Source organism: Procambarus clarkii, chromosome 78, assembly GCF_040958095.1.
Source record: "Procambarus clarkii isolate CNS0578487 chromosome 78, FALCON_Pclarkii_2.0, whole genome shotgun sequence".
Lineage (NCBI taxonomy): Eukaryota > Metazoa > Arthropoda > Malacostraca > Decapoda > Cambaridae > Procambarus > Procambarus clarkii.
This window is the reverse complement of record NC_091227.1, coordinates 14,717,762-14,732,559: the sequence shown is the minus strand read 5'-3', so window position 1 is coordinate 14,732,559 and position 14,798 is coordinate 14,717,762. Positions and strand designations below refer to the sequence as shown.

The window sequence follows — 14,798 nt, the reverse complement described above, 5'->3', positions numbered from 1 at the left end:
GTGATGCAGAGCTGTGCACAAGGCAGACGAAGCAACAGATCCAGCAGTCAGTCGTCTCCAGACACCCGGCAAGGAAGGTGGTGCTGTAGGAAGCAGTGGTTCCAGCACTTGCCTTGCGGGACTCCGTGGTGCACGGTCAAAGAACTCCCCGCGCGCCGCGCAAGTTGTTCACAGCGGCACTCTATACCTGCCACCCTTGTGGCCGCACTGCGGTGGGACAATTTCCATTTAAAGTCAATAACTGAGTGAAAGTGTGCTTATCGTTGCTTCACTCTACACAAGAGAATATTGTTCACTCGAACATTTTTCACTTCTTTCGTGTATCTCAGCTGGACCTGATGCCCCGTGAGTGCAACACAGCTGCCGTTATAATTACCTCTAGAGTGCTACGTTCCGGATAATTACTGAACGGGCCGTGTTGGTATCCCCCTGCCTCCTCCTCCTCCTCCTCCGGAGGGTGTGTCTTCCTCAAGGGCGTAAGCAAGGGCGCTTCCCCAATACCACAACACCCCCACCCCCACCCAATCCCCACCCCGTCATTACCTTCCCTTGGGCCATATGATTAGGAATTTCCCACGTTTATTTCTCGCAGGCGATTTAGATTCCTTTAGAAAGCCACTGAACCCTTACAAAAAGGCGAGGTCCTCAAGCACACTGTAAGCTCAGGACCCTATTTATCACTGGCCAAAAATATATGATACATTTCGGAATATTTTTAATAAACAAACCGATCTTCATTTTTGTTTGTAACTATTAATACGGTAAACACAGGCATGCAACTGTTTGGAAAGTAATAGAAAGTCAAGATCTTCAACAAAATATATAAAATAGACTCGGGCTTCTGCCGCCTGTCGACGGCCCGTGAGCCCCTCACCGGAGCTCTTACACCTGTCGACGGCCCGTGAGCACTTCACCGGAGCTCTTACACCTGTCGACGGCCCGTGAGCACTTCACCGGAGCTCTTACACCTGTCGATGACCCGTGAGCCCCTCACCGGAGCTCTTACACCTGTCGACGGCCCGTGAGCCCCCTCACCGGAGCTCTTGACGTCAGTCGACAGTCCGTGTCCCCCTTATCTGGGCTCAACCAGCTGACGACAGTCCGTGTCCCTCGACGACCGCTGTCGACGGTCCGTGTCCCTCGACGACCGCTGTCGACGGTTCGTGTCCTCGACGACCGCAGGTGACTTTCGTGGCTGTCGTGGTCTTGCCGCACGATTCTCCCCGCAGCTGAGTGAGGAGGAAGTTCTCCGCTTGCGGGCAGTGTTGACTTACAGCAAGGAATCCCGGCATAGTTGCGGTAAGCGTAGAGCGACATGCTCGCGATATTATTTTTTCACTCTACATGTCTATTTTCCTTCTTGCTCTGCCCCCCTTTCTGTCTCCCTTATTATGCATGATTTGTTATTTAATTGTCGTTAAGCTTATCCACATACTTTATTCGTTGTGATTCAGCTCACAGAGCTGAATACATCTTCTGAATATATTATATCTTCACGTGATGGCCATGCACAATATTCAGACCATTATCAAAACGAGGACCCGTTGGGGGTTTATTACGGTAACAACATCAGCTTTCAGACCACCAGTAAGTATACTTTTAATCCTGAATATAGTCCTGGGCTAAAGAATATTCTCCATGTATGAACACCTAGAATGGGATATACCTCTAGTTGGATATCCCTGAAGGTCCTGTTTTTGTTTGTTTTAGATTCAGCTACTTGGAAGAAAAATTCCAAGTAGCTCTGTGGTATGCTATTCATGCAGGTCGGTGTTCAATTCCCGACCGTCCAAGTGGTTTGGCTCCATTCTTTCCCCCAGTCCCATCCCAAATCCTTATCCTGACCCCTTCCAAGTGCTATATAGTCGTAACGATGTGGTGCTTTCCCTCACGGGAGACATCTCCCGTCACGCAGGGTGCAGTCGCACCTCAACAGATCTCTAGTATCATCTAGTGATACTGGTAATGGCTCAAAAGGGCCACCACTTACGGGCTATTCATGCCCGTGCCACCTTTTGGGTGGCTTAATGTTCATCAGTCAGTCAGTGCTTTCCCTGATAGCTCTCTCTCCATATGGTGAGCTTGTAAAACTTCAGGTCTGCTATATTCACAATGTGTATGTATGTAAAGTTGAATGTTCCAGCCCAATATTCTAACCCAAACTTATCCTCAGGTTGTGCTCGTCCATCCTTCGGGACGTTCCCAAAGCCCCATTCCTAAATTTTCCCATTTATAATAACAATCTCTCATAATGTTATCCATTTTCTGTTCTGTGTTATACTATGTTTGCTATGTTTACTGCATTAAATCACCGTCTGGCTGAACTGAATGGCCGATTTTTTGTAATGTTTATTTCTGAATTATTTTTGTAACGATTTTATCTCTGTTTTCATTTAATGTACTCCTCGCCCCAGTTTAATATATCATTTTTTTTTTATTTTTGCTTCATAGTTAATTTTATTATTGTTTTAAGAATAAGGCATCGCCTGGGATGCTCTCGGACACAGGTTCGAATCCTCGTCACGGCCCTTGTGGATTTGTTCATTTGATGCATGACGCTATTGTGATTTCTGTATGTAATTCTTCTTTTATTGCCTATTATCTTATATATCTAATATTTTCCACTATTCAATCGTTATTTTTCCAATTTCTCTGCTGTTATCTCTTGTTTCCCTCTTACTGGTAGCTCGTTCCAATCTTTTTACTAATTTAATAAACCTAATTTATTATCAACTTAATTCTACTCTTATTTACTAACAAAATGAAGCCATAACGTGGCTTCTATTCCCAGTGTGTCTTGCTTTTTCTAACGTTTCCTCTGGTTTGTGATTTTGTCCAACAGTCGCTGGAGGTCTTATCAAGGCCATATCAAAAACACTTTACTACTGAAAATAATTCAAGACAGATAAAGAAAAAGAGGGAGACGGACTATACACAGACAGACAGACATAAAGAGGCCGGATTCACCCGGGAAGCGCCGGTTATCCCAACTACTTAAATACGTTTTCCAAAACAAATATTTCAACGTAAAATAAAAAATAAATCTGAATGAAACCATTTCATATACTAATTTTCTGATATATTATAAAAGTCTATTTTGTTCCGGTAGCATTTCACGTTCCAATACTACTAATAAAACTACTAATAAAATAAAAATCTACTAATAAAAAGTAATAAATATAATCACTACAACAAACCAAACATTTTAAACATGAAGGTTTATAACACAAAATGACATTAAATAAATAATAATATTAATAATAAAATGAATAAAAATTATCTTTACCTCAATGAAACACATTCTCACTAGGCCATTCCTCCTGCTTATCGTATAGGCTTCCCCTTTCCTCCCTCTCAGCTGGTCATATACAACTATTGCAACTTAATAACATATATATATATATATATATATATATATATATATATATATATATATATATATATATATATATATGTCGTACCTAGTAGCCAGAACGCACTTCTCGGCCTACTATGCAAGGCCCAATTTGCCTAATAAGCCAAGTTTTCCTGAATTAATATATTTTCTCTAATTTTTCTCTTATGAAATGATAAAGCTACCCATTTCATTATGTATGAGGTAAAAATTTTTTTATTGGAGTTAAAATTAACGTAGATATATGACCGAACCTAACCAACCCTACCTAACCTAACCTAACCTATCTTTATAGGTTAGGTTAGGTTAGGTAGCCAAAAAAGTTAGGTTTGGTTAGGTTAGGTAGGTTAGGTTGTCAAAAAACAATTAATTCATGAAAACTTGACTTATTAGGCAAATCGGGCCTTGCATAATAGGCTGAGAAGTGCGTTCTGGCTACTAGGTACGACATATATATATATATATATATATATGGACCGAACTGTGGATAAGTTACAGTCAAGTTATTCCAGTAAATGTTGCAATTATAGGTGATGTCATTGTCACTGTAGTTGTTAATGTTATTGACACACCTAGTTGTTATATAAGAATACAATTATAGTCATTGTCATATAGTCGTTGATGTCACTGTATTTGTTGATGTCATTGCCACTGTATTTGTTGATGTCATTGTCACTGTATTTGTTGATGTCATTGTCACTATAGCCGTTGATATCATGGATCCTATAGCTGACGTCATTGCCGCTATAGCCGTTGATGTTATTGACAGAATATAGTCTTTGATGTCATTATATTCGTCTACATGTTACCGAGTGCGTTGTATTACAATGAATTTAACATCACTCCGTAATATTTGCTCGCCTCCTTTGCCTGAATTGTCTTTGTGTATATCCGTTGGTTGCCAAAGGTCAATACATTCTTCGAGTAAAAACAACTCGCCTATAATTTTTTGTTTTGTTTTGGGTATAATGCACAGCAAATAGAAAAACTTAGCCCGACAGATTCAATAGATCGACATGATCAAGAAAAATGCAGAAGAGAGCAACGGGTCTATGAAATGATGAAAACCTATGTAACGTTTAATCTGACCTATTCTAGGTCTAATATATGCTTGTATTATATTAGGTCTCAATAAGAATTGGTTGTGTTAGGATAGGACTGGACTATAGCTTCGTGAAGCTAGTCATTCTATTTTTAGTCATCTGGCTTCGATTGTAGGTTTAAATAATACTATGTTCAAAATGGCTTTTTAGCCTTTACAGCTTGATTAGTGGTGAAATTTCTCAGTGTCTCAGTTACCAGTATTTGCGAACTCCTGCGCTGTGTTCCAAATATTACGAGTGGCAAATTGTGTTAAATAGCATGTCCTTATCTACCCTATCAATTCCTTTGTGATCGTAGCCATCCTGGTGGCGCGCGAGCCTTCGAGTTTATATGGACATGGCCTTTTGATTTTGGAAACGCACACCGTGTCACGCCAGAATGTACAGAGTCGTTCGTTCAGGAACACGTGCGGGGTCAGCATCACGCCTGGAAGTGTGCGGTGTTCAGTCGTGATATGACTGAGAGACAGAAGCGAAGACTGAGGTGTTTGGCTTGGGCGGCTGACTGGAACGCTGGAAGACGGTTGCGTGCAGAGACAACTGATCAATGCAGTTACTATTTCACAAAATAGAGTCACTCACGAGGCAGTGATGTGATGATAAGAGCCATGTAGGCTCAGGAACCTGTACCCCTAGTTGATTGAGAGTTGAAAGGCGGGACCAAAGAGCCGAAGCTCAACCACTGCAAGCACAATTGGGTGTGTGTGTGTGTGTGAATTCAAATGGAATGCATTAGGAAGTGATGTGGTGGAGGCTGACTCCATACACAGTTTCAAATGTAGATATGATAGAGCCCAATAGGCTCAGAAATCTGTACACCTGTTGATTGACGGTTGAGAGGCGGGACCAAAGAGCCAGAGCTCAACCCCCGCAAACACAACTAGGTGAGTATAACTAGGTGAGTACACAGGAAACTGGAGGCTAGCGTAGCGTTACTCTCGCGTGTTTCCTCAGGGTCCTGGAGCTACTTCCTCACCTGTAATTACCTGTTCGCCTGGCACTCTCGTCCGGCCCACAAACAGAACACTGGGGGAGTTCACCCCATCTGTTGCCTGTTGTTGAGACTCGGTTATCGTCCCGTTATTCCCTTCATCTTTGTTCTTCTTCTTTGTTGAAGCATCACTGTCTTCTCTTTGTTCTCTTCCACCACACCAGTCTCTCTCTCTCTGTCAATTTACTATGTACTGTATCATCAACAAATCTGTCAGTTATTTATCGTCATTCTCGAGTTTTTGTTAACCACTTCTTCCTTTGTTTGCTCGTTTCTCTTGTTATCAATTTATTTGCAATCTATTTACTTTCTTCATATGTATTGCGTTGGCCTCCTCATTTTACATCTCTCCACACACACACACACACACACACACACACACACACACACACACACACACACACACACACACACACACACACACTGACACACACACACATACACAACACACACACTGACACACACACACACACACACACACACACACACACACACACACACACACACACACACACTGACACACACACACACACACACACACACACATACACAACACACACACACACACACACACACACACACACACACACACACATGATATATCAAATGAACAAATTGTATTAAAAGGCGTAGAGAATGTGAATGGCAGTAGTACTCGAGGTTGCAATTCTTTTGACCATATCGTGGTAGAGTTGACTAAGGCACATCTGGGAACATCCCGTGCGTAGGTTCGAACCCTCATCACGACCCTTGCGGATTTGTTCATCTTCTCTCTTCCCTCTCTATACTTCCAACTCTTCTTTTTCACCAGTTGTTCGTTCTTTATTAATGATGCTTTGAATATCGTGCGAAATTTTTGAATGGATATATAAATTACTCATTTCACACCTGTCAAATATCTTGCACAAAGTGGTTCTCTTAAAGTATCTTGTGCTCTCCACTTTTCATAAACTGGTCTTTCGCTAAGAACCTCTTTAAGGTCCTCTTTAAGGACATCTTCAAGGTCCTCTTTAGCCTCTTTAAGGCTAAGTAAGGGTCTTTATAGAGTACTTCACGCTATCCGCTCTACATAAACTACTCCTTCGTTCAGGGCTCGTGCACACTACCACGTCCGTTCAGGCCCCTGAGCGGTATTTCGACGCTTCCTGGGTCGTAATTGCAGTTGGTGCTCTGATGGGACCGATAAACACCGGTAAAATAAACAGTAAATTTCTGAGTGACAACAGTTGTTCTGCTCTCTCTCTCTCTCTCTCTCTCTCTCTCTCTCGCGATATATATATATATATATATATATATATATATATATATATATATATATATATATATATATATATATATATACACACACACACACACACACTCACACACACACACACACACACACACACACACACACACACACACACACACACACACACACCTTTAGATACCTAAAGGAGACTCTTCCACAATACCAGGCACAAACCGTACCCCAGGGAGATGGGAATGCTACTGTGGAGGGGACCACCACAACCCAGATCTCATTTGCTGAAATGCTTAAAAAGAGCCCTGAAGCTAGGTCTGCGGTTAAGGAAGTTGCCATGGAAGTGGCTTCCTCTCAGGAAGCAGCTAGATGTACTAGCCGGCTGATAGAGAGAAATAGAGCAGTAGTAGTAGCAGGCATTGAAGAACAAACAGGGACCAGACCAAAGGAGCGGAGAGACAAGGACAAAAACATGATTAAAGAGATCCTTAAAGAGGTAAGGATGGAGGGAGCTGAGCGAAATGTTGAAAAGGTTTTCAGGCTTGGAAAGTACAACAAGGACAGAGACCGAATGATAAAGGTGGTTTTCATGAGCGAAATCGCGAAAGAGGAACTGCTAGCAAGGAAGTGTTGTCTAAAAGGTGTAGAGAAGTTCAAGAAAATATTCCTGCAGAGGGATATGACAAGGGAAGAGAGAATACGGACAGCAGACGCGAGGAAGGAGCGCAGGAAGAGAGAAGGAAATCAGAGTACCACAACCCAGAACCCTACAATCCCAGAGGGAAGTGGAGAACCCTCCTCAAACAGTGCAACAGCCACAGGGATTGGGGCACCACCCCCAAATTCTACCCAACAGACACCCAACCTGCCCCATCCCCTGTCAGCCCCCCACTAAGTACCCACCTAGGGCACCCTCCCCCCACCCACCCCCCACCCCCCACTCACCCCCCTTCTCCCCCTCACCCCTCTCCCCAGGACCTCCCTTCTCCCCCATCCCCCATGCCCTCCCTTCTCCCACATGCCTTCCCGTCTCTCCCACCCCCATGCCCTCCCTTCTCCCCCTCCCCCCTAAGCCCCCCACTCTCCCCCACCCCACCTAAGTCTTCCCCTCTCCCCCACTCCCCTAAACCCTCCCCTCTTCCTCACCCACCTCAGCCCTCCCTTTTCCCCCACGCCCCCCAAGCCCTCCACCCTTTTCTGTTCCCCCAAGCCCCCCCATCTCCCCTATCCCCCACAGCCTCTCCTCCCCCCATGCTTCCCCAACCCTCCCTCTCTTACCCACCCCCTGTACCCTCCCCCTCTTATCCACCCCCTGTACCCTCCCCCTCTTATCCACCCCCTGTACCCTCCCCCTCTCCCCCACCACCCCAAGCCCTCCCTCCTCCACCAATCCCCCCGTGCCAGGTCCCCCCAGCTCCCACTCACCCCAGATCCCAAAGGTCCCCCCCAGAAAAGAAGCAGAAGAGAGTCAGTTTCAGGGTGATGTACTCGAACATAGATGGGATCACAAGCAAGACAAGTGAACTAAGGGAAAGAGCACAAGAAGTTAACCCAGATGTAATCGGACTCACTGAAACAAAACTCTCTGGAATCATAACGAATGCCGTGTTTCCCCAGGAGTATACAGTAATAAGGAAAGAGAGGGAAGGTAGAGGAGGAGGCGGAGTGGCCCTACTCATGAGAAGGGAATGGAGTTTTAAGGAGATGGCCATCCCGGGCTGTGAGGAGTTCAGAGACTACATAGCAGGCACCATAACAATGGGAGGACCAAGAATAGTAGTAGCAGTAATATACAACCCTCCACCAAATGACAGGAGACCCAGTCAAGAGTATGAAAACAACAACAAGGCAGTTAACACTATAATTGAGAGGGCAGCCTCTGCTGCCTGTAGAAATAGATCCCACCTGCTCATCATGGGCGACTTCAATCACGGAAAGATTGACTGGGAGAACAAGGAACCGCATGGAGGCGAGGATACGTGGAGAGCCAAACTATTGGAGGTGGTGACAAGCAACTTTTTAACGCAGCATGTCGGAGAACCCACAAGGATGAGAGGCAATGATGAACCAGCGAGACTCGACCTAGTCTTCACTCTGAACGACTCCGACATAAGAGAAATCGGTTTTGAGGACCCAGTAGGAATGAGCGACCACAGTGTACTGGTGTTTGAGTACTTGATTGAAGAAGGGTTATTGAACTCGAGGAGGGATACCGAAACCAAAAGGTTAGCATACCGAAAGGGAAACTATGAGGGGATAAGAAAATTCCTAACAGATATAGCATGGGAAACAGAGCTCAGGGGAAAGACGGCCCAAGATATGATGGATTACATCACGCAGAAGTGCAAGGACGCAGCAAACAAGTTTGTCCCAGTCCAAAAGGAAAACAGAGAAATGAAGATGAGAAACCCATGGTTTAATCAAAGATGTAGGCTAGCTAAGCAGCAAAGTAAAAGGGCATGGAGAAACTATAGGAATAACAGGACACTGGAGAGCAGAGAAAGATACCAGAATGCCAGGAATGAATATGTCAGGATGAGAAGAGAGGCAGAAAGACAATACGAAAATGACATGCAAGCAAGGCAAAGACTCAGCCTAAATTGTTGCATAGCCACATTAGGAGAAAAACAACAGTAAAGGAACAGGTTATGAGATTAAGGATAGGGGCGGAAGGATTCACTACAAATGACAAGGAAGTGTGTGAGGAATTGAATAAGAAATTCCAGGAGGTCTTCACCTTAGAACAAGGAGAAATTCCAGAGGTAAGTGAGGGAATAGCTAACCAGGAACCACTGGAAGAGTTTGAGATTACCAGTGGGGAAGTAAGGAAGTGTTTACTAGAGTTGGACGTGACGAAGGCTATAGGCCCAGATGGAATCTCCCCTTGGGTTCTAAAGGAAGGAGCAAGAGAACTGAGCCTACCACTCTCCATAGTGTATAACAAATCACTGGCAACAGGGGAACTGCCAGATACTTGGAAAGCAGCTAACGTAGTCCCGATATACAAGAAAGGGGATAGACAGGAGGCACTGAACTACAGGCCAGTGTCCCTAACCTGCATACCATGCAAGCTGATGGAGAAGATTGTGCGAAAAAAACTAGTGGAGCATCTGGAGCGAAGGAACTTTGTAACACAGCATCAACATGGGTTCAGGGATGGCAGGTCCTGCCTCACAGGGTTACTTGAATTCTACGACCAGGCAACAAAAATAAGGCAAGAAAGAGAAGGGTGGGCAGACTGCATATTTTTGGATTGTCAGAAAGCCTTTGATACAGTGCCACACAAGAGGCTAGTGCGAAAGTTGGAGATGCAGGCTGGAGTGAGAGGGAAGGTACTCCGGTGGATAGAGGAATACCTAAGCAACAGGAGACAACGAGTCTGTGTGAGGGGTGAGGTCTCAGATTGGCGAGACGTCACAAGTGGAGTCCCGCAGGGGTCAGTCCTTGGACCTATACTGTTTCTGGTATATGTAAATGATCTCCCAGAGGGTATAGATTCGTTCCTCTCAATGTTTGCCGACGATGCAAAAATTATGAGGAGGATTGAAACAGAGGATGATAGTAGGAGGCTACAAGATGACCTGGATAGACTGAGTGAATGGTCCAACAAATGGCTGTTGAAGTTCAACCCGAGTAAATGCAAAGTAATGAAACTAGGCAGTGGAAACAGGAGGCCAGGCACAGGATACAGAATAGGAGATGAAGTACTTAATGAAACAGACAGAGAGAAAGATCTAGGAGTTGATATCACACCAAACCTGTCTCCTGAAGCCCACATAAAGAGAATAACGTCTGCGGCATATGCGAGGCTGGCTAACATCAGAACGGCGTTCAGGAACCTGTGTAAGGAATCATTCAGAATCTTGTACACCACATATGTAAGACCAATCCTGGAGTATGCGGCCCCAGCATGGAGCCCGTACCTTGTCAAGCACAAGACGAAGCTGGAAAAAGTCCAAAGGTATGCTACTAGACTAGTCCCAGAACTAAGAGGCATGAGTTATGAGGAAAGGCTGCGGGAAATGCACCTCACGACACTGGAAGACAGAAGAGTAAGGGGGGACATGATCACAACCTACAAAATCCTCAGGGGAATCGACCGGGTAAACAAGGACGAACTTTTCAACACTGGTGGGACGCGAACAAGGGGACACAGGTGGAAGCTGAGTACCCAAATGAGCCACAGAGACGTTAGAAAGAACTTTTTCAGTGTCAGAGTAGTTAGCAAATGGAATGCATTAGGAAGTGATGTGGTGGAGGCTGACTCCATTCACAGTTTCAAATGTAGATATGATAGAGCCCAATAGGCTCAGGAATCTGTACACCAGTTGATTGACGGTTGAGAGGCGGGACCAAAGAGCCAGAGCTCAACCCCCGCAAGCACAATTAGGTAAGTACAATTAGGTAAGTACACACACACACACACACATTTACTTGCACCATCGGAGCCTCAAACCTACGACCTCAGAAGCGGAACCGACCATGCTACAAACACCCACAATAAGAGAGGACCTGAAAGACACTCCACCGGTATTCAATTGAGGCTTTAGGCCCTCCCTTAGGGTACCACTTAAGCTTGGGATGCCTCGTACGGGCTTCTGCAATTTCAAGCATAGTTTAGATCTATGAGCGAGTTAAGGTGGATATAAATATGAGCTGCATTGTAAAGGCCTTCTTCAGTGTCCCTAATTCTTACGTATAGTGTCGCTCGCTTGATCGCACTCAACTGGCAGCTATGAGGGAGTGTCTTTACGTCTCTGTGTCTAGGGTGAAGTGTTGCTGTAGACGCCACCTTCCGTTGACCCGTTAAGCTGTCAACTCCACCGTGACCAATAGTGAGGGGGTTTTTCCGCTTTCCTCTGCTTCGTGGTGCAGCTGCTTCTCTCTCTCTCTGTGACTAAGAATTACTCTTGGTGGAGCTGGTTGAAGATTGCTTCACGGTTGGTGACGCCGCCCAGCCACCACCCTTCACGACTTAAGTGCTGTAACTAACTTCATGCCACGGTACTTGCCTTAACACAGCAACGTTCCTCCCTAACCCACCCAGAGTGACAAAGGGGGGCTACAGGAAAACAAAAAATGGTCGCTCCTTGATCTGCAGCCGCTGACCGAGACCTCCACAGCACTGGTGCATGACCTAGACATTCTGGATGTTCTACTCTAAGCCACAAGCCTACAGTGAATAACATAGCGGCAGTGTTTGGCCTCCAGCATGCAGCTGGTCTCTGACACGTCCACATCCCCTGCCGTCATTGACCTAACTGACGTAGACCTTCCAGCTCCACGGTAGGAGGGCTTTCTGCGCCTCTTCCAACATGGCGTTCTCTAATTGGTCCATTCAAACCTAGGCTCTCCTGATTGGTTCATTCAATTTGCGAACTAATCCTCTTTCTCACGTCAGAAATCTGCTGGTTTCCAGAATATTCCCTATACCTAGTTGAATAAATAAGTAAAACTCATGGATTTCCTACGTAATAAAGGTTCCCCAAAAACAAATGAATGCTTTTTATATTGTTTTGCATACGGTATAATCTTAAATACTTGACAAACACCCTCCTGTCTGGCCTGATTCACACACTAGGGACGTGTGAATCTTGCCTTAGCGACCTAATCACCCGTGTATTTAACCTGAGACATGCTCTAATCATCTAGTTACCTCTCTGTCAGACCTGAATCATACGCTACATAAAACGTCGCTCAATACGTTTATCATTTGGCGTTTAAATGTTAAAAGCCCAAAACGCTGGGAGTAATTAATGATTACAAAATACATAAATATTGTACCTGCAAAGTAGCCACTGTAGGTACTTATCATATACAATATTAATATTACAAGTATACATTTTGAAAAATGTGGAGAAAATGAACAATCCCGAAATAATGGATATATTTTGAATAAATTTAAATTTAGGAAAGACATGGGTAAATACTGCTTTGGAAACAAGGTTGTTGCTTTGTGGGGACAGATTACTGGGTAGCATAACAGACATCAGATCACTTGATTGTTTCTAGCGTAGGTTAGACATGTGAATGAATTTGGATGGATATAAATAGGAGCTGCCAGGTATGGGAAAATAGGACTTCTGCAGTTTCTTTCATTCTTATGTTCATGATTTTCAGAAACTTTGAACATAAACTGAGAAAATTAGACATTACGATTAATTTTAAAGGCGTGTGCATCCTGTTCGGATTCTAAATTATAAATTAATGAATTTTCTATACTTTGTAAGTAATTAATCATTAAAAATAAAGTTCAGCCATAGTGTATATAATCTGATTTTATGAATAAATGAAAAACCATATTCACCCACATATAGTACATAGGCATGTGTATGCCTGTGTACTCACCAAATTATGCTTGCGTGGGTTGAGCTTGGGCTCCTTAAGTCCCGCCTCTCAACTATCAATCAACTGGTGTACAGGTTCCTGAGCCTATTAGGCTCTATCACATCAAATGTGTGTACGTTCGTGAAACGTAAGAAAAGCCTCGTGGACCATCCCTTTTATCTCAATTAACCTGAAATTCACGAGCAAAAGGTTTATATATATATTTCTGTGACAATTTCGCCTGTTGGTGAGTGCAACGTGCAGCAGAGCACGAGAGGAACTCACGCGATGAGTGGCCAACACAGCCACTCTTCTGAATGAACCGTTTTAAGAGTTTTCGTGGGAGGGAGACAGCTAGGTCCATCATTCATGTACATTAGTTTTGACAGTACAGAGAGCATAAGAGTGTTACGGGGAGTTCCACACAAACACATGGCTTGAATGGGGTCCCAAGCCAGTATGGAATTGAAAACTCCACACCCCAAAAGGATTCGAACCCAGAGAGCCAGGAGCACCTTGGGGTACCTGGTATCTTAACCACTAGACCACACGACTGTACAAAAATCTTGGTAGTCGTGAGACTATTTATCCAAGATCCGACAGCGCTCGGTGGTCAACTTGGGCATAGATATTTCATCGAATCACCTTACTTGGTGGGGCCACGCGAGCAACACAAACGCGTTTGTGTTTGCGTTGGAGGGAGGGTGTTGGAGGGGGTGTTGGAGGGGATGTGGGAAGGGGATGTTGGAAGGGGGTGTTGGAGGGGGGGGTGTTGGAGGGGGGTGTTGAAAGGGGTGTTGGAAGGGGTGCTGGAGGGTGTGTTGGAGAAGTGTTGGAGGTGTAGCTGGATGGGGTGTTGGAGGGGGAGCTGGAGGGGGTTGGGGAGGGTGTTGGTAGGGGTGCTGGAGGGGGTGTTGGAGGGGGTGTTGGAGGGGGTGTTGGGAGGGGTGTTGGAAGGGGTGTTTGGAGGGGGTGTTGGAGGGGGTGTTGGGAACAATAAAATCTTCCAGACCTGTGACAGGGTTACGGAGGACCTACGACTAAAAGAACCTCTTCCTAAATACAAAACAGAACTAGAACAATCCCAATGATATGCAACAAGGGTGTTAGATCGTTTATATATATAAGGAACAGAATGGGCCCCTAATACTGACCTTAGAGGGCACCCTCTCTATTCTCATCTCTCCTCCTACTGTGACTCTTCATCCTCCTTCCTAATAGGCCCTTAATACTTAACACACTTCCTTATATACCAGCCTACTTCTCTAGTTAGTAAAGGAGGCTCTTTTGAGGAACAGTGTCAAAAGTTTACTGGTAGTCAAAAATAATTAAATTTGCCCAATCCACTCACTCCTGTTAGCTGGCAACTGTATGCATTTAATTGTGCTTACGGGGGTTGAGCTTTGATTCTTTGGTTCATTCTGTCAACAGTTAATCAACTGGTGTACAGGTTCCCGAGCCAATTGAGATATATTATATCGACATTTGAAACTGTATATGAAGTCAGCCTCCACCACGTCGCTTTCTAATGCATTCTATTTCTTAACTACTCTGAAATTTACAAAATTCTTTCTAATGTCTCTATGGTTCATTTGGGTACTAAGTTTCCAACTGTGTCCCCATGTACCAGTACCCGTGTTAAATAGTTTGTCTTTAACTACCTTATCAGTTACCCTGAGAATTCTGTATATGGTAATCATGTCTCCCTAAAATCTGTCTTCCAGCAATGAGTGGTTCAGT

General features: G+C 44.5%; 1 protein-coding gene across 1 annotated transcript in view; it reads left to right on the top strand.

Annotated features, from left to right (window-relative positions):
* Window positions 1–478: 478 nt before the first annotated feature.
* Window positions 479–14,798, top strand: part of LOC123746124 (mucin-4) — a 97,954-nt gene continuing 83,634 nt past the window's right edge. Inside the window, exon 1 of the mRNA XM_045727406.2 lies at window positions 479–1,299. The gene's annotated coding sequence lies outside the window, so the exon portion shown is untranslated. The remainder of the gene's footprint in view (window positions 1,300–14,798) is intronic.